Below are 19,027 nucleotides of genomic sequence, written 5' to 3'. Positions count from 1 at the left end.
CACAGTCATGCACAGCAAAGTAGCTCTGGGCCTGGGCACACTTCAAGATGTTTGACCCTTTATATAAGCCTAGAAATAGACTTCCAGGCCCAAGAGGTCAAACACAGTCATGCACAGCAAAGTAGCTCTGGGCCTGGGCACACTTCAAGAAGTTTGACCCTTTATATAAGCCTAGAAATAGACTTCCAGGCCCAAGAGGTCAAACACAGTCATGCCCAGCAAAGTAGCTCTGGGCCTGGGCACACTTCAATCACTTTGTGCCTTTAAATCATACTACTACTACCACTAGACGTCCAGGGCCAAGAGGTCACACAGTCATGCACAGCAAAGTAGCTCTGGGCCTGGACACACTTCAAGAAGTTTGACCCTTTATATAAGCCTAGAAATAGACTTCCAGGCCCAAGAGGTCAAACACAGTCATGCCCAGCAAAGTAGCTCTGGGCCTGGGCACACTTCATTCACTTTGTACCTTTAAATCATACTACTACTACTACTACCAGACTTCCAGGCCCAAGAGGTCAAACACAGTCATGCCCAGCAAAGTAGCTCTGGGCCTGGGCACACTTCAATCACTTTGTGCCTTTAAATCATACTACTACTACCACCAGACTTCCAGTGCCAAGAGGTCACACAGTCATGCACAGCAAAGTAGCTCTGGGCCTGGGCACACTTCAAGAAGTTTGACCCTTTATATAAGCCTAGAAATAGACTTCCAGGCCCAAGAGGTCAAACACAGTCATGCACAGCAAAGTAGCTCTGGGCCTGGGCACACTTCATTCACTTTGTACCTTTAAATCATACTAGTACTACCAGACTTCCAGGCCCAAGAGTTCAATCACATTCATGCCCAGCAAAGTAGCTCTGGGCCTGGGCACACTTCAATCACTTTGTGCCTTTAAATCATACTACTACTACCACCAGACTTCCAGGGCCAAGAGGTCAAACACAGTCATGCCCAGCAAAGTAGCTCTGGGCCTGGGCACACTTCATTCACTTTGTACCTTTAAATCATACTACTACTACCAGACTTCCAGGCCCAAGAGGTCAAACACAGTCATGCCCAGCAAAGTAGCTCTGGGCCTGGGCACACTTCAATCACTTTGTGCCTTTAAATCATACTACTACTACCACCAGACTTCCAGGGCCAAGAGGTCAAACACAGTCATGCCAAGCAAAGTAGCTCTGGGCCTGGGCACACTTCAAGAAGTTTGACCCTTTATATAAGCCTAGAAATAGACTTCCAGGCCCAAGAGGTCAAACACAGTCATGCACAGCAAAGTAGCTCTGGGCCTGGGCACACTTCATTCACTTTGTACCTTTAAATCATACTACTACTACAAGACTTCCAGGCCCAAGAGGTCAAACACAGTCATGCCCAGCAAAGTAGCTCTGGGCCTGGGCACACTTCAATCACTTTGTGCCTTTAAATCATACTACTACTACCACCAGACTTCCAGGGCCAAAAGGTCAAACACAGTCATGCCCAGCAAAGTAGCTCTGGGCCTGGGCACACTTCAAGAAGTTTGACCCTTTATATAAGCCTAGAAATAGACTTCCAGGCCCAAGAGGTCAAACACAGTCATGCACAGCAAAGTAGCTCTGGGCCTGGGCACACTTCAAGAAGTTTGACCCTTTATATAAGCCTAGAAATAGACTTCCAGGCCCAAGAGGTCAAACACAGTCATGCCCAGCAAAGTAGCTCTGGGCCTGGGCACACTTCAAGAAGTTTGACCCTTTATATAAGCCTAGAAATAGACTTCCAGGCCCAAGAGGTCAAACACAGTCATGCACAGCAAAGTAGCTCTGGGCCTGGGCACACTTCAAGAAGTTTGACCCTTTATATAAGCCTAGAAATAGACTTCCAGGCCCAAGAGGTCAAACACAGTCATGCCCAGCAAAGTAGCTCTGGGCCTGGGCACACTTCAATCACTTTGTGCCTTTAAATCATACTACTACTACCACCAGACGTCCAGGGCCAAGAGGTCACACAGTCATGCACAGCAAAGTAGCTCTGGGCCTGGACACACTTCAAGAAGTTTGACCCTTTATATAAGCCTAGAAATAGACTTCCAGGCCCAAGAGGTCAAACACAGTCATGCCCAGCAAAGTAGCTCTGGGCCTGGGCACACTTCATTCACTTTGTACCTTTAAATCATACTACTACTACTACTACCAGACTTCCAGGCCCAAGAGGTCAAACACAGTCATGCCCAGCAAAGTAGCTCTGGGCCTGGGCACACTTCAATCACTTTGTGCCTTTAAATCATACTACTACTACCAGACTTCCAGGCCCAAGAGGTCAAACACAGTCATGCCCAGCAAAGTAGCTCTGGGCCTGGGCACACTTCATTCACTTTGTGCCTTTAAATCATACTACTACTACCACCAGAATTCCTGGGCCAAGAGGTCACACAGTCATGCACAGCAAAGTGGCTCTGGGCCTGGGCACACTTCAAGAAGTTTGACCCTTTATATAAGCCTAGAAATAGACTTCCAGGCCCAAGAGTTCAAACACAGTCATGCACAGCAAAGTAGCTCTGGGCCTGGGCACACTTCAATCACTTTGTGCCTTTAAATCATACTACTACTACCACCAGAATTCCAGGGCCAAGAGGTCACACAGTCATGCACAGCAAAGTAGCTCTGGGCCTGGGCACACTTCAAGAAGTTTGACCCTTTATATAAGCCTAGAAATAGACTTCCAGGCCCAAGAGGTCAAACACAGTCATGCACAGCAAAGTAGCTCTGGGCCTGGGCACACTTCAAGAAGTTTGACCCTTTATATAAGCCTAGAAATAGACTTCCAGGCCCAAGAGGTCAAACACAGTCATGCACAGCAAAGTAGCTCTGGGCCTGGGCACACTTCAATCACTTTGTGCCTTTAAATCATACTACTACTACCAGACTTCCAGGGCCAAGAGGTCACACAGTCATGCCCAGCAAAGTAGCTCTGGGACTGGGCACACTTCAAGAAGTTTGACCCTTTATATAAGCCTAGAAATAGACTTCCAGGCCCAAGAGGTCAAACACAGTCATGCACAGCAAAGTAGCTCTGGGCCTGGGCACACTTCATTAACTTTGTACCTTTAAATCATACTACTACTACGACCAGACTTCCAGGCCCAAGAGGTCAAACACAGTCATGCCCAGCAAAGTAGCTCTGGGCCTGGGCACACTTCATTCACTTTGTACCTTTAAATCATACTACTACTACTACTACCAGACTTCCAGGCCCAAGAGGTCAAACACAGTCATGCCCAGCAAAGTAGCTCTGGGCCTGGGCACACTTCAATCACTTTGTGCCTTTAAATCATACTACTACTACCACCAGACTTCCAGGGCCAAGAGGACAAACACAGTCATGCCCAGCAAAGTAGCTCTGGGCCTGGGCACACTTCATTCACTTTGTACCTTTAAATCATACTACTACTACCAGACTTCCAGGCCCAAGAGGTCAAACACAGTCATGCCCAGCAAAGTAGCTCTGGGCCTGGGCACACTTCAATCACTTTGTGCCTTTAAATCATACTACTACTACCACCAGACTTCCAGGGCCAAGAGGTCAAACACAGTCATGCCAAGCAAAGTAGCTCTGGGCCTGGGCACACTTCATTCACTTTGTACCTTTAAATCATACTACTACTACTACTACTACTACTGCTACTACTACCAGACTTCCAGGCCCAAGAGGTCAAACACAGTCATGCCCAGCAAAGTAGATCTGGGCCTGGGCACACTTCAATCACTTTGTGCCTTTAAATCATACTACTACTACCACCAGACTTCCAGGCCCTGGAGGTCACACCTTCATGCCTAGCAAGGTTGCTTTACACCTGCGCACACTTCAGACCGTTTCACTCTTTTAATCATTCAAAGTACCACATTTCCAGACCCAAGAGGTCACAGAATCATACCCAGCAAAGTAGCTCTGGGCCTGGGCGGACCATGCAGTTTGACCCTTTTTTTTAATAATACTACAACCTGACTTCCAGGCCCAAGAGGTCACACAGTCATGCCCAGCAAAGTAGCTCTGGGCCTGGGCACACTTCAATCACTTTGTGCCTTTAAATCATACTACTACTACCAGACTTCCAGGCCCAAGAGGTCAAACACAGTCATGCCCAGCAAAGTAGCTCTGGGCCTGGGCACACTTCAATCACTTTGTGCCTTTAAATCATACTACTACTACCACCAGAATTCCAGGGCCAAGAGGTCACACAGTCATACACAGCAAAGTAGCTCTGGGCCTGGGCACACATCAAGAAGTTTGACCCTTTATATAAGCCTAGAAATAGACTTCCAGAGCCAAGAGGTCAAACACAGTCATGCACAGCAAAGTAGCTTTGGGCCTGGGCACACTTCAATCACTTTGTGCCTTTAAATCATACTACTACTACCAGACTTCCAGGCCCAAGAGGTCAAACACAGTCATGCACAGCAAAGTAGCTCTGGGCCTGGGCACACTTCAAGATGTTTGACCCTTTATATAAGCCTAGAAATAGACTTCCAGGCCCAAGAGTTCAAACACAGTCATGCACAGCAAAGTAGCTCTGGGCCTGGGCACACTTCATTCACTTTGTACCTTTAAATCATACTACTACTACCACCAGACTTCCAGGCCCAAGAGGTCAAACACATTCATGCCCAGCAAAGTAGCTCTGGGCCTGGGCACACTTCAATCACTTTGTGCCTTTAAATCATACTACTACTACCAGACTTCCAGGCCCAAGAGGTCAAACACAGTCATGCCCAGCAAAGTAGCTCTGGGCCTGGGCACACTTCATTCACTTTGTGCCTTTAAATCATACTACTACTACCACCACCAGACTTCCAGGGCCAAGAGGTCAACCACAGTCATGCACAGCAAAGTAGCTCTGGGCCTGGGCACACTTCAAGATGTTTGACCCTTTATATAAGCCTAGAAATAGACTTCCAGGCCCAAGAGTTCAAACACTTTCATGCCCAGCAAAGTAGCTCTGGGCCTGGGCACACTTCAATCACTTTGTGCCTTTAAATCATACTACTACTACCACCAGACTTCCAGGCCCAAGAGTTCAAACACAGTCATGCACAGCAAAGTAGCTCTGGGCCTGGGCACACTTCATTCACTTTGTACCTTTAAATCATACTACTACTACCACCAGAATTCCAGGCCCAAGAGGTCAAACACATTCATGCCCAGCAAAGTAGCTCTGGGCCTGGGCACACTTCAATCACTTTGTGCCTTTAAATCATACTACTACTACCAGACTTCCAGGCCCAAGAGGTCAAACACAGTCATGCCCAGCAAAGTAGCTCTGGGCCTGGGCACACTTCATTCACTTTGTGCCTTTAAATCATACTACTACTACCACCACCAGACTTCCAGGGCCAAGAGGTCAACCACAGTCATGCACAGCAAAGTAGCTCTGGGCCTGGGCACACTTCAATCACTTTGTGACTTTAAATCATACTACTACTACCAGACTTCCAGGCCCAAGAGGTCAAACACAGTCATGCCCAGCAAAGTAGCTCTGGGCCTGGGCACACTTCAAGAAGTTTGACCCTTTATATAAGCCTAGAAATAGACTTCCAGGCCCAAGAGGTCAAACACAGTCATGCCCAGCAAAGTAGCTCTGGGCCTGGGCACACTTCATTCACTTTGTGCCTTTAAATCATACTACTACTACCACCACCAGACTTCCAGGGCCAAGAGGTCAACCACAGTCATGCACAGCAAAGTAGCTCTGGGCCTGGGCACACTTCAATCACTTTGTGACTTTAAATCATACTACTACTACCAGACTTCCAGGCCCAATAGGTCAAACACAGTCATGCCCAGCAAAGTAGCTCTGGGCCTGGGCACACTTCAAGAAGTTTGACCCTTTATATAAGCCTAGAAATAGACTTCCAGAGCCAAGAGGTCAAACACAGTCATGCACAGCAAAGTAGCTCTGGGCCTGGGCACACTTCAATCACTTTGTGCCTTTAAATCATACTACTACTACTACCAGACTTCCAGACCCAAGAGGTCAAACACAGTCATGCCCAGCAAAGTAGCTCTGGGCCTGGGCACACTTCAAGAAGTTTGACCCTTTATATAAGCCTAGAAATAGACTTCCAGGCCCAAGAGGTCAAACACAGTCATGCCCAGCAAAGTAGCTCTGGGCCTGGGCACACTTCATTCACTTTGTACCTTTAAATCATACTACTACTACTACTACTACTACTACTACTACTACTACTACTACCAGACTTCCAGGCCCAAGAGGTCAAACACAGTCATGCCCAGCAAAGTAGATCTGGGCCTGGGCACACTTCAATCACTTTGTGCCTTTAAATCATACTACTACTACCACCAGACTTCCAGGCCCTGGAGGTCACACCTTCATGCCTAGCAAGGTTGCTTTACACCTGCGCACACTTCAGACCGTTTCACTCTTTTAATCATTCAAAGTACCACATTTCCAGACCCAAGAGGTCACAGAATCATACCCAGCAAAGTAGCTCTGGGCCTGGGCGGACCATGCAGTTTGACCCTTTTTTTTTTTAATAATACTACAACCTGACTTCCAGGCCCAAGAGGTCACACAGTCATGCCCAGCAAAGTAGCTCTGGGCCTGGGCACACTTCAATCACTTTGTGCCTTTAAATCATACTACTACTACCAGACTTCCAGGCCCAAGAGGTCAAACACAGTCATGCCCAGCAAAGTAGCTCTGGGCCTGGGCACACTTCATTCACTTTGTGCCTTTAAATCATACTACTACTACCACCACCAGACTTCCAGGGCCAAGAGGTCAACCACAGTCATGCACAGCAAAGTAGCTCTGGGTCTGGGCACACTTCAAGATGTTTGACCCTTTATATAAGCCTAGAAATAGACTTCCAGGCCCAAGAGTTCAAACACATTCATGCCCAGCAAAGTAGCTCTGGGCCTGGGCACACTTCAATCACTTTGTGCCTTTAAATCATACTACTACTACCAGACTTCCAGGCCCAAGAGGTCAAACACAGTCATGCACAGCAAAGTAGCTCTGGGCCTGGGCACACTTCATTCACTTTGTACCTTTAAATCATACTACTACTACCAGACTTCCAGGCCCAAGAGTTCAAACACATTCATGCCCAGCAAAGTAGCTCTGGGCCTGGGCACACTTCAAGATGTTTGACCCTTTATATAAGCCTAGAAATAGACTTCCAGGCCCAAGAGTTCAAACACAGTCATGCACAGCAAAGTAGCTCTGGGCCTGGGCACACTTCATTCACTTTGTACCTTTAAATCATACTACTACTACCACCAGACTTCCAGGCCCAAGAGGTCAAACACATTCATGCCCAGCAAAGTAGCTCTGGGCCTGGGCACACTTCAATCACTTTGTGCCTTTAAATCATACTACTACTACCAGACTTCCAGGCCCAAGAGGTCAAACACAGTCATGCCCAGCAAAGTAGCTCTGGGCCTGGGCACACTTCATTCACTTTGTGCCTTTAAATCATACTACTACTACCACCACCAGACTTCCAGGGCCAAGAGGTCAACCACAGTCATGCACAGCAAAGTAGCTCTGGGCCTGGGCACACTTCAAGATGTTTGACCCTTTATATAAGCCTAGAAATAGACTTCCAGGCCCAAGAGTTCAAACACATTCATGCCCAGCAAAGTAGCTCTGGGCCTGGGCACACTTCAATCACTTTGTGCCTTTAAATCATACTACTACTACCACCAGACTTCCAGGCCCAAGAGTTCAAACACAGTCATGCACAGCAAAGTAGCTCTGGGCCTGGGCACACTTCATTCACTTTGTACCTTTAAATCATACTACTACTACCACCAGACTTCCAGGCCCAAGAGGTCAAACACATTCATGCCCAGCAAAGTAGCTCTGGGCCTGGGCACACTTCAATCACTTTGTGCCTTTAAATCATACTACTACTACCAGACTTCCAGGCCCAAGAGGTCAAACACAGTCATGCCCAGCAAAGTAGCTCTGGGCCTGGGCACACTTCATTCACTTTGTGCCTTTAAATCATACTACTACTACCACCACCAGACTTCCAGGGCCAAGAGGTCAACCACAGTCATGCACAGCAAAGTAGCTCTGGGCCTGGGCACACTTCAATCACTTTGTGACTTTAAATCATACTACTACTACCAGACTTCCAGGCCCAAGAGGTCAAACACAGTCATGCCCAGCAAAGTAGCTCTGGGCCTGGGCACACTTCAAGAAGTTTGACCCTTTATATAAGCCTAGAAATAGACTTCCAGGCCCAAGAGGTCAAACACAGTCATGCCCAGCAAAGTAGCTCTGGGCCTGGGCACACTTCATTCACTTTGTGCCTTTAAATCATACTACTACTACCACCACCAGACTTCCAGGGCCAAGAGGTCAACCACAGTCATGCACAGCAAAGTAGCTCTGGGCCTGGGCACACTTCAATCACTTTGTGACTTTAAATCATACTACTACTACCAGACTTCCAGGCCCAAGAGGTCAAACACAGTCATGCCCAGCAAAGTAGCTCTGGGCCTGGGCACACTTCAAGAAGTTTGACCCTTTATATAAGCCTAGAAATAGACTTCCAGAGCCAAGAGGTCAAACACAGTCATGCACAGCAAAGTAGCTCTGGGCCTGGGCACACTTCAATCACTTTGTGCCTTTAAATCATACTACTACTACTACCAGACTTCCAGACCCAAGAGGTCAAACACAGTCATGCCCAGCAAAGTAGCTCTGGGCCTGGGCACACTTCAAGAAGTTTGACCCTTTATATAAGCCTAGAAATAGACTTCCAGGCCCAAGAGGTCAAACACAGTCATGCACAGCAAAGTAGCTCTGGGCCTGGGCACACTTCAAGAAGTTTGACCCTTTATATAAGCCTAGAAATAGACTTCCAGGCCCAAGAGGTCAAACACAGTCATGCACAGCAAAGTAGCTCTGGGCCTGGGCACACTTCAATCACTTTGTGCCTTTAAATCATACTACTACTACCACCAGACTTCCAGGGCCAAGAGGTCACACAGTCATGCACAGCAAAGTAGCTCTGGGCCTGGGCACACTTCAAGAAGTTTGACCCTTTATATAAGCCTAGAAATAGACTTCCAGGCCCAAGAGGTCAAACACAGTCATGCACAGCAAAGTAGCTCTGGGCCTGGGCACACTTCAAGAAGTTTGACCCTTTATATAAGCCTAGAAATAGACTTCCAGGCCCAAGAGGTCAAACACAGTCATGCCCAGCAAAGTAGCTCTGGGCCTGGGCACACTTCAATCACTTTGTGCCTTTAAATCATACTACTACTACCACTAGACGTCCAGGGCCAAGAGGTCACACAGTCATGCACAGCAAAGTAGCTCTGGGCCTGGACACACTTCAAGAAGTTTGACCCTTTATATAAGCCTAGAAATAGACTTCCAGGCCCAAGAGGTCAAACACAGTCATGCACAGCAAAGTAGCTCTGGGCCTGGGCACACTTCATTCACTTTGTACCTTTAAATCATACTAGTACTACCAGACTTCCAGGCCCAAGAGTTCAATCACATTCATGCCCAGCAAAGTAGCTCTGGGCCTGGGCACACTTCAATCACTTTGTGCCTTTAAATCATACTACTACTACCAGACTTCCAGGCCCAAGAGGTCAAACACAGTCATGCCCAGCAAAGTAGCTCTGGGCCTGGGCACACTTCAATCACTTTGTGCCTTTAAATCATACTACTACTACCACCAGACTTCCAGGGCCAAGAGGTCAAACACAGTCATGCCCAGCAAAGTAGCTCTGGGCCTGGGCACACTTCATTCACTTTGTACCTTTAAATCATACTACTACTACCAGACTTCCAGGCCCAAGAGGTCAAACACAGTCATGCCCAGCAAAGTAGCTCTGGGCCTGGGCACACTTCAATCACTTTGTGCCTTTAAATCATACTACTACTACCACCAGACTTCCAGGGCCAAGAGGTCAAACACAGTCATGCCAAGCAAAGTAGCTCTGGGCCTGGGCACACTTCAAGAAGTTTGACCCTTTATATAAGCCTAGAAATAGACTTCCAGGCCCAAGAGGTCAAACACAGTCATGCACAGCAAAGTAGCTCTGGGCCTGGGCACAGTTCATTCACTTTGTACCTTTAAATCATACTACTACTACCAGACTTCCAGGCCCAAGAGTTCAAACACATTCATGCCCAGCAAAGTAGCTCTGGGCCTGGGCACACTTCAATCACTTTGTGCCTTTAAATCATACTACTACTACCAGACTTCCAGGCCCAAGAGGTCAAACACAGTCATGCCCAGCAAAGTAGCTCTGGGCCTGGGCACACTTCAATCACTTTGTGCCTTTAAATCATACTACTACTACCACCAGACTTCCAGGGCCAAGAGGTCAAACACAGTCATGCCCAGCAAAGTAGCTCTGGGCCTGGGAACACTTCATTCACTTTGTACCTTTAAATCATACTACTACTACTACCAGACTTCCAGGCCCAAGAGGTCAAACACAGTCATGCCCAGCAAAGTAGCTCTGGGCCTGGGCACACTTCAATCACTTTGTGCCTTTAAATCATACTACTACTACCACCAGACTTCCAGGGCCAAGAGGTCAAACACAGTCATGCCAAGCAAAGTAGCTCTGGGCCTGGGCACACTTCAAGAAGTTTGACCCTTTATATAAGCCTAGAAATAGACTTCCAGGCCCAAGAGGTCAAACACAGTCATGCACAGCAAAGTAGCTCTGGGCCTGGGCACACTTCATTCACTTTGTACCTTTAAATCATACTACTACTACCAGACTTCCAGGCCCAAGAGGTCAAACACAGTCATGCCCAGCAAAGTAGCTCTGGGCCTGGGCACACTTCAATCACTTTGTGCCTTTAAATCATACTACTACTACCACCAGACTTCCAGGGCCAAGAGGTCAAACACAGTCATGCCCAGCAAAGTAGCTCTGGGCCTGGGCACACTTCAATCACTTTGTGCCTTTAAATCATACTACTACTACCAGACTTCCAGGGCCAAGAGGTCACACAGTCATGCCCAGCAAAGTAGCTCTGGGACTGGGCACACTTCAAGAAGTTTGACCCTTTATATAAGCCTAGAAATAGACTTCCAGGCCCAAGAGGTCAAACACATTCATGCACAGCAAAGTAGCTCTGGGCCTGGGCACACTTCATTAACTTTGTACCTTTAAATCATACTACTACTACGACCAGACTTCCAGGCCCAAGAGGTCAAACACAGTCATGCCCAGCAAAGTAGCTCTGGGCCTGCGCACACTTCATTCACTTTGTACCTTTAAATCATACTACTACTACTACTACCAGACTTCCAGGCCCAAGAGGTCAAACACAGTCATGCCCAGCAAAGTAGCTCTGGGCCTGGGCACACTTCAATCACTTTGTGCCTTTAAATCATACTACTACTACCACCAGACTTCCAGGGCCAAGAGGTCAAACACAGTCATGCCCAGCAAAGTAGCTCTGGGCCTGGGCACACTTCATTCACTTTGTACCTTTAAATCATACTACTACTACCAGACTTCCAGGCCCAAGAGGTCAAACACAGTCATGCCCAGCAAAGTAGCTCTGGGCCTGGGCACACTTCAATCACTTTGTGCCTTTAAATCATACTACTACTACCACCAGACTTCCAGGGCCAAGAGGTCAAACACAGTCATGCCAAGCAAAGTAGCTCTGGGCCTGGGCACACTTCAAGAAGTTTGACCCTTTATATAAGCCTAGAAATAGACTTCCAGGCCCAAGAGGTCAAACACAGTCATGCACAGCAAAGTAGCTCTGGGCCTGGGCACAGTTCATTCACTTTGTACCTTTAAATCATACTACTACTACCAGACTTCCAGGCCCAAGAGTTCAAACACATTCATGCCCAGCAAAGTAGCTCTGGGCCTGGGCACACTTCAATCACTTTGTGCCTTTAAATCATACTACTACTACCAGACTTCCAGGCCCAAGAGGTCAAACACAGTCATGCCCAGCAAAGTAGCTCTGGGCCTGGGCACACTTCAATCACTTTGTGCCTTTAAATCATACTACTACTACCACCAGACTTCCAGGGCCAAGAGGTCAAACACAGTCATGCCCAGCAAAGTAGCTCTGGGCCTGGGAACACTTCATTCACTTTGTACCTTTAAATCATACTACTACTACTACCAGACTTCCAGGCCCAAGAGGTCAAACACAGTCATGCCCAGCAAAGTAGCTCTGGGCCTGGGCACACTTCAATCACTTTGTGCCTTTAAATCATACTACTACTACCACCAGACTTCCAGGGCCAAGAGGTCAAACACAGTCATGCCAAGCAAAGTAGCTCTGGGCCTGGGCACACTTCAAGAAGTTTGACCCTTTATATAAGCCTAGAAATAGACTTCCAGGCCCAAGAGGTCAAACACAGTCATGCACAGCAAAGTAGCTCTGGGCCTGGGCACACTTCATTCACTTTGTACCTTTAAATCATACTACTACTACCAGACTTCCAGGCCCAAGAGGTCAAACACAGTCATGCCCAGCAAAGTAGCTCTGGGCCTGGGCACACTTCAATCACTTTGTGCCTTTAAATCATACTACTACTACCACCAGACTTCCAGGGCCAAGAGGTCAAACACAGTCATGCCCAGCAAAGTAGCTCTGGGCCTGGGCACACTTCAATCACTTTGTGCCTTTAAATCATACTACTACTACCAGACTTCCAGGGCCAAGAGGTCACACAGTCATGCCCAGCAAAGTAGCTCTGGGACTGGGCACACTTCAAGAAGTTTGACCCTTTATATAAGCCTAGAAATAGACTTCCAGGCCCAAGAGGTCAAACACAGTCATGCACAGCAAAGTAGCTCTGGGCCTGGGCACACTTCATTAACTTTGTACCTTTAAATCATACTACTACTACGACCAGACTTCCAGGCCCAAGAGGTCAAACACAGTCATGCCCAGCAAAGTAGCTCTGGGCCTGCGCACACTTCATTCACTTTGTACCTTTAAATCATACTACTACTACTACTACCAGACTTCCAGGCCCAAGAGGTCAAACACAGTCATGCCCAGCAAAGTAGCTCTGGGCCTGGGCACACTTCAATCACTTTGTGCCTTTAAATCATACTACTACTACCACCAGACTTCCAGGGCCAAGAGGTCAAACACAGTCATGCCCAGCAAAGTAGCTCTGGGCCTGGGCACACTTCATTCACTTTGTACCTTTAAATCATACTACTACTACCAGACTTCCAGGCCCAAGAGGTCAAACACAGTCATGCCCAGCAAAGTAGCTCTGGGCCTGGGCACACTTCAATCACTTTGTGCCTTTAAATCATACTACTACTACCACCAGACTTCCAGGGCCAAGAGGTCAAACACAGTCATGCCAAGCAAAGTAGCTCTGGGCCTGGGCACACTTCAAGAAGTTTGACCCTTTATATAAGCCTAGAAATAGACTTCCAGGCCCAAGAGGTCAAACACAGTCATGCACAGCAAAGTAGCTCTGGGCCTGGGCACACTTCATTCACTTTGTACCTTTAAATCATACTACTACTACCAGACTTCCAGGCCCAAGAGGTCAAACACAGTCATGCCCAGCAAAGTAGCTCTGGGCCTGGGCACACTTCAATCACTTTGTGCCTTTAAATCATACTACTACTACCACCAGACTTCCAGGGCCAAGAGGTCAAACACAGTCATGCCCAGCAAAGTAGCTCTGGGCCTGGGCACACTTCAATCACTTTGTGCCTTTAAATCATACTACTACTACCAGACTTCCAGGGCCAAGAGGTCACACAGTCATGCCCAGCAAAGTAGCTCTGGGACTGGGCACACTTCAAGAAGTTTGACCCTTTATATAAGCCTAGAAATAGACTTCCAGGCCCAAGAGGTCAAACACAGTCATGCACAGCAAAGTAGCTCTGGGCCTGGGCACACTTCAAGAAGTTTGACCCTTTATATAAGCCTAGAAATAGACTTCCAGGCCCAAGAGGTCAAACACAGTCATGCACAGCAAAGTAGCTCTGGGCCTGGGCACACTTCAAGAAGTTTGACCCTTTATATAAGCCTAGAAATAGACTTCCAGGCCCAAGAGGTCAAACACAGTCATGCCCAGCAAAGTAGCTCTGGGCCTGGGCACACTTCAATCACTTTGTGCCTTTAAATCATACTACTACTACCACTAGACGTCCAGGGCCAAGAGGTCACACAGTCATGCACAGCAAAGTAGCTCTGGGCCTGGACACACTTCAAGAAGTTTGACCCTTTATATAAGCCTAGAAATAGACTTCCAGGCCCAAGAGGTCAAACACAGTCATGCCCAGCAAAGTAGCTCTGGGCCTGGGCACACTTCATTCACTTTGTACCTTTAAATCATACTACTACTACTACTACCAGACTTCCAGGCCCAAGAGGTCAAACACAGTCATGCCCAGCAAAGTAGCTCTGGGCCTGGGCACACTTCAATCACTTTGTGCCTTTAAATCATACTACTACTACCACCAGACTTCCAGGGCCAAGAGGTCAAACACAGTCATGCCCAGCAAAGTAGCTCTGGGCCTGGGCACACTTCATTCACTTTGTACCTTTAAATCATACTACTACTACCAGACTTCCAGGCCCAAGAGGTCAAACACAGTCATGCCCAGCAAAGTAGCTCTGGGCCTGGGCACACTTCAATCACTTTGTGCCTTTAAATCATACTACTACTACCACCAGACTTCCAGGGCCAAGAGGTCAAACACAGTCATGCCAAGCAAAGTAGCTCTGGGCCTGGGCACACTTCAAGAAGTTTGACCCTTTATATAAGCCTAGAAATAGACTTCCAGGCCCAAGAGGTCAAACACAGTCATGCACAGCAAAGTAGCTCTGGGCCTGGGCACACTTCATTCACTTTGTACCTTTAAATCATACTACTACTACCAGACTTCCAGGCCCAAGAGGTCAAACACAGTCATGCCCAGCAAAGTAGCTCTGGGCCTGGGCACACTTCAATCACTTTGTGCCTTTAAATCATACTACTACTACCACCAGACTTCCAGGGCCAAGAGGTCAAACACAGTCATGCCCAGCAAAGTAGCTCTGGGCCTGGGCACACTTCAAGAAGTTTGACCCTTTATATAAGCCTAGAAATAGACTTCCAGGCCCAAGAGGTCAAACACAGTCATGCACAGCAAAGTAGCTCTGGGCCTGGGCACACTTCAAGAAGTTTGACCCTTTATATAAGCCTAGAAATAGACTTCCAGGCCCAAGAGGTCAAACACAGTCATGCACAGCAAAGTAGCTCTGGGCCTGGGCACACTTCAAGAAGTTTGACCCTTTATATAAGCCTAGAAATAGACTTCCAGGCCCAAGAGGTCAAACACAGTCATGCCCAGCAAAGTAGCTCTGGGCCTGGGCACACTTCAATCACTTTGTGCCTTTAAATCATACTACTACTACCACTAGACGTCCAGGGCCAAGAGGTCACACAGTCATGCACAGCAAAGTAGCTCTGGGCCTGGACACACTTCAAGAAGTTTGACCCTTTATTTAAGCCTAGAAATAGACTTCCAGGCCCAAGAGGTCAAACACAGTCATGCCCAGCAAAGTAGCTCTGGGCCTGGGCACACTTCATTCACTTTGTACCTTTAAATCATACTACTACTACTACTACCAGACTTCCAGGCCCAAGAGGTCAAACACAGTCATGCCCAGCAAAGTAGCTCTGGGCCTGGGCACACTTCAATCACTTTGTGCCTTTAAATCATACTACTACTACCACCAGACTTCCAGTGCCAAGAGGTCACACAGTCATTTACAGCAAAGTAGCTCTGGGCCTGGGCACACTTCAAGAAGTTTGACCCTTTATATAAGCCTAGAAATAGACTTCCAGGCCCAAGAGGTCAAACACAGTCATGCACAGCAAAGTAGCTCTGGGCCTGGGCACACTTCATTCACTTTGTACCTTTAAATCATACTAGTACTACCAGACTTCCAGGCCCAAGAGTTCAATCACATTCATGCCCAGCAAAGTAGCTCTGGGCCTGGGCACACTTCAATCACTTTGTGCCTTTAAATCATACTACTACTACCAGACTTCCAGGCCCAAGAGGTCAAACACAGTCATGCCCAGCAAAGTAGCTCTGGGCCTGGGCACACTTCAATCACTTTGTGCCTTTAAATCATACTACTACTACCACCAGACTTCCAGGGCCAAGAGGTCAAACACAGTCATGCCCAGCAAAGTAGCTCTGGGCCTGGGCACACTTCAATCACTTTGTGCCTTTAAATCATACTACTACTACCACCAGACTTCCAGGGCCAAGAGGTCAAACACAGTCATGCCAAGCAAAGTAGCTCTGGGCCTGGGCACACTTCAAGAAGTTTGACCCTTTATATAAGCCTAGAAATAGACTTCCAGGCCCAAGAGGTCAAACACAGTCATGCACAGCAAAGTAGCTCTGGGCCTGGGCACACTTCATTCACTTTGTACCTTTAAATCATACTACTACTACCAGACTTCCAGGCCCAAGAGGTCAAACACAGTCATGCCCAGCAAAGTAGCTCTGGGCCTGGGCACACTTCAATCACTTTGTGCCTTTAAATCATACTACTACTACCACCAGACTTCCAGGGCCAAGAGGTCAAACACAGTCATGCCCAGCAAAGTAGCTCTGGGCCTGGGCACACTTCAAGAAGTTTGACCCTTTATATAAGCCTAGAAATAGACTTCCAGGCCCAAGAGGTCAAACACAGTCATGCACAGCAAAGTAGCTCTGGGCCTGGGCACACTTCAAGAAGTTTGACCCTTTATATAAGCCTAGAAATAGACTTCCAGGCCCAAGAGGTCAAACACAGTCATGCACAGCAAAGTAGCTCTGGGCCTGGGCACACTTCAAGAAGTTTGACCCTTTATATAAGCCTAGAAATAGACTTCCAGGCCCAAGAGGTCAAACACAGTCATGCCCAGCAAAGTAGCTCTGGGCCTGGGCACACTTCAATCACTTTGTGCCTTTAAATCATACTACTACTACCACTAGACGTCCAGGGCCAAGAGGTCACACAGTCATGCACAGCAAAGTAGCTCTGGGCCTGGACACACTTCAAGAAGTTTGACCCTTTATATAAGCCTAGAAATAGACTTCCAGGCCCAAGAGGTCAAACACAGTCATGCCCAGCAAAGTAGCTCTGGGCCTGGGCACACTTCATTCACTTTGTACCTTTAAATCATACTACTACTACTACTACCAGACTTCCAGGCCCAAGAGGTCAAACACAGTCATGCCCAGCAAAGTAGCTCTGGGCCTGGGCACACTTCAATCACTTTGTGCCTTTAAATCATACTACTACTACCACCAGACTTCCAGTGCCAAGAGGTCACACAGTCATGCACAGCAAAGTAGCTCTGGGCCTGGGCACACTTCAAGAAGTTTGACCCTTTATATAAGCCTAGAAATAGACTTCCAGGCCCAAGAGGTCAAACACAGTCATGCACAGCAAAGTAGCTCTGGGCCTGGGCACACTTCATTCACTTTGTACCTTTAAATCATACTAGTACTACCAGACTTCCAGGCCCAAGAGTTCAATCACATTCATGCCCAGCAAAGTAGCTCTGGGCCTGGGCACACTTCAATCACTTTGTGCCTTTAAATCATACTACTACTACCACCAGACTTCCAGGGCCAAGAGGTCAAACACAGTCATGCCCAGCAAAGTAGCTCTGGGCCTGGGCACACTTCATTCACTTTGTACCTTTAAATCATACTACTACTACCAGACTTCCAGGCCCAAGAGGTCAAACACAGTCATGCCCAGCAAAGTAGCTCTGGGCCTGGGCACACTTCAATCACTTTGTGCCTTTAAATCATACTACTACTACCACCAGACTTCCAGGGCCAAGAGGTCAAACACAGTCATGCCAAGCAAAGTAGCTCTGGGCCTGGGCACACTTCAAGAAGTTTGACCCTTTATATAAGCCTAGAAATAGACTTCCAGGCCCAAGAGGTCAAACACAGTCATGCACAGCAAAGTAGCTCTGGGCCTGGGCACACTTCATTCACTTTGTACCTTTAAATCATACTACTACTACAAGACTTCCAGGCCCAAGAGGTCAAACACAGTCATGCCCAGCAAAGTAGCTCTGGGCCTGGGCACACTTCAATCACTTTGTGCCTTTAAATCATACTACTACTACCACCAGACTTCCAGGGCCAAGAGGTCAAACACAGTCATGCCCAGCAAAGTAGCTCTGGGCCTGGGCACACTTCAAGAAGTTTGACCCTTTATATAAGCCTAGAAATAGACTTCCAGGCCCAAGAGGTCAAACACAGTCATGCACAGCAAAGTAGCTCTGGGCCTGGGCACACTTCAAGAAGTTTGACCCTTTATATAAGCCTAGAAATAGACTTCCAGGCCCAAGAGGTCAAACACAGTCATGCCCAGCAAAGTAGCTCTGGGCCTGGGCACACTTCAAGAAGTTTGACCCTTTATATAAGCCTAGAAATAGACTTCCAGGCCCAAGAGGTCAAACACAGTCATGCACAGCAAAGTAGCTCTGGGCCTGGGCACACTTCAAGAAGTTTGACCCTTTATATAAGCCTAGAAATAGACTTCCAGGCCCAAGAGGTCAAACACAGTCATGCCCAGCAAAGTAGCTCTGGGCCTGGGCACACTTCATTCACTTTGTACCTTTAAATCATACTACTACTACTACTACCAGACTTCCAGGCCCAAGAGGTCAAACACAGTCATGCCCAGCAAAGTAGCTCTGGGCCTGGGCACACTTCAATCACTTTGTGCCTTTAAATCATACTACTACTACCAGACTTCCAGGCCCAAGAGGTCAAACACAGTCATGCCCAGCAAAGTAGCTCTGGGCCTGGGCACACTTCATTCACTTTGTGCCTTTAAATCATACTACTACTAGCACTAGACGTCCAGGGCCAAGAGGTCACACAGTCATGCACAGCAAAGTAGCTCTGGGCCTGGACACACTTCAAGAAGTTTGACCCTTTATATAAGCCTAGAAATAGACTTCCAGGCCCAAGAGGTCAAACACAGTCATGCACAGCAAAGTAGCTCTGGGCCTG

Source organism: Electrophorus electricus, unplaced genomic scaffold (assembly GCF_041902795.1).
Source record: "Electrophorus electricus isolate QZ-2024a unplaced genomic scaffold, ASM4190279v1 Scaffold41, whole genome shotgun sequence".
Taxonomy (NCBI): Eukaryota; Metazoa; Chordata; class Actinopteri; order Gymnotiformes; family Gymnotidae; genus Electrophorus; species Electrophorus electricus.
This window is presented reverse-complemented; position numbering follows the sequence as displayed.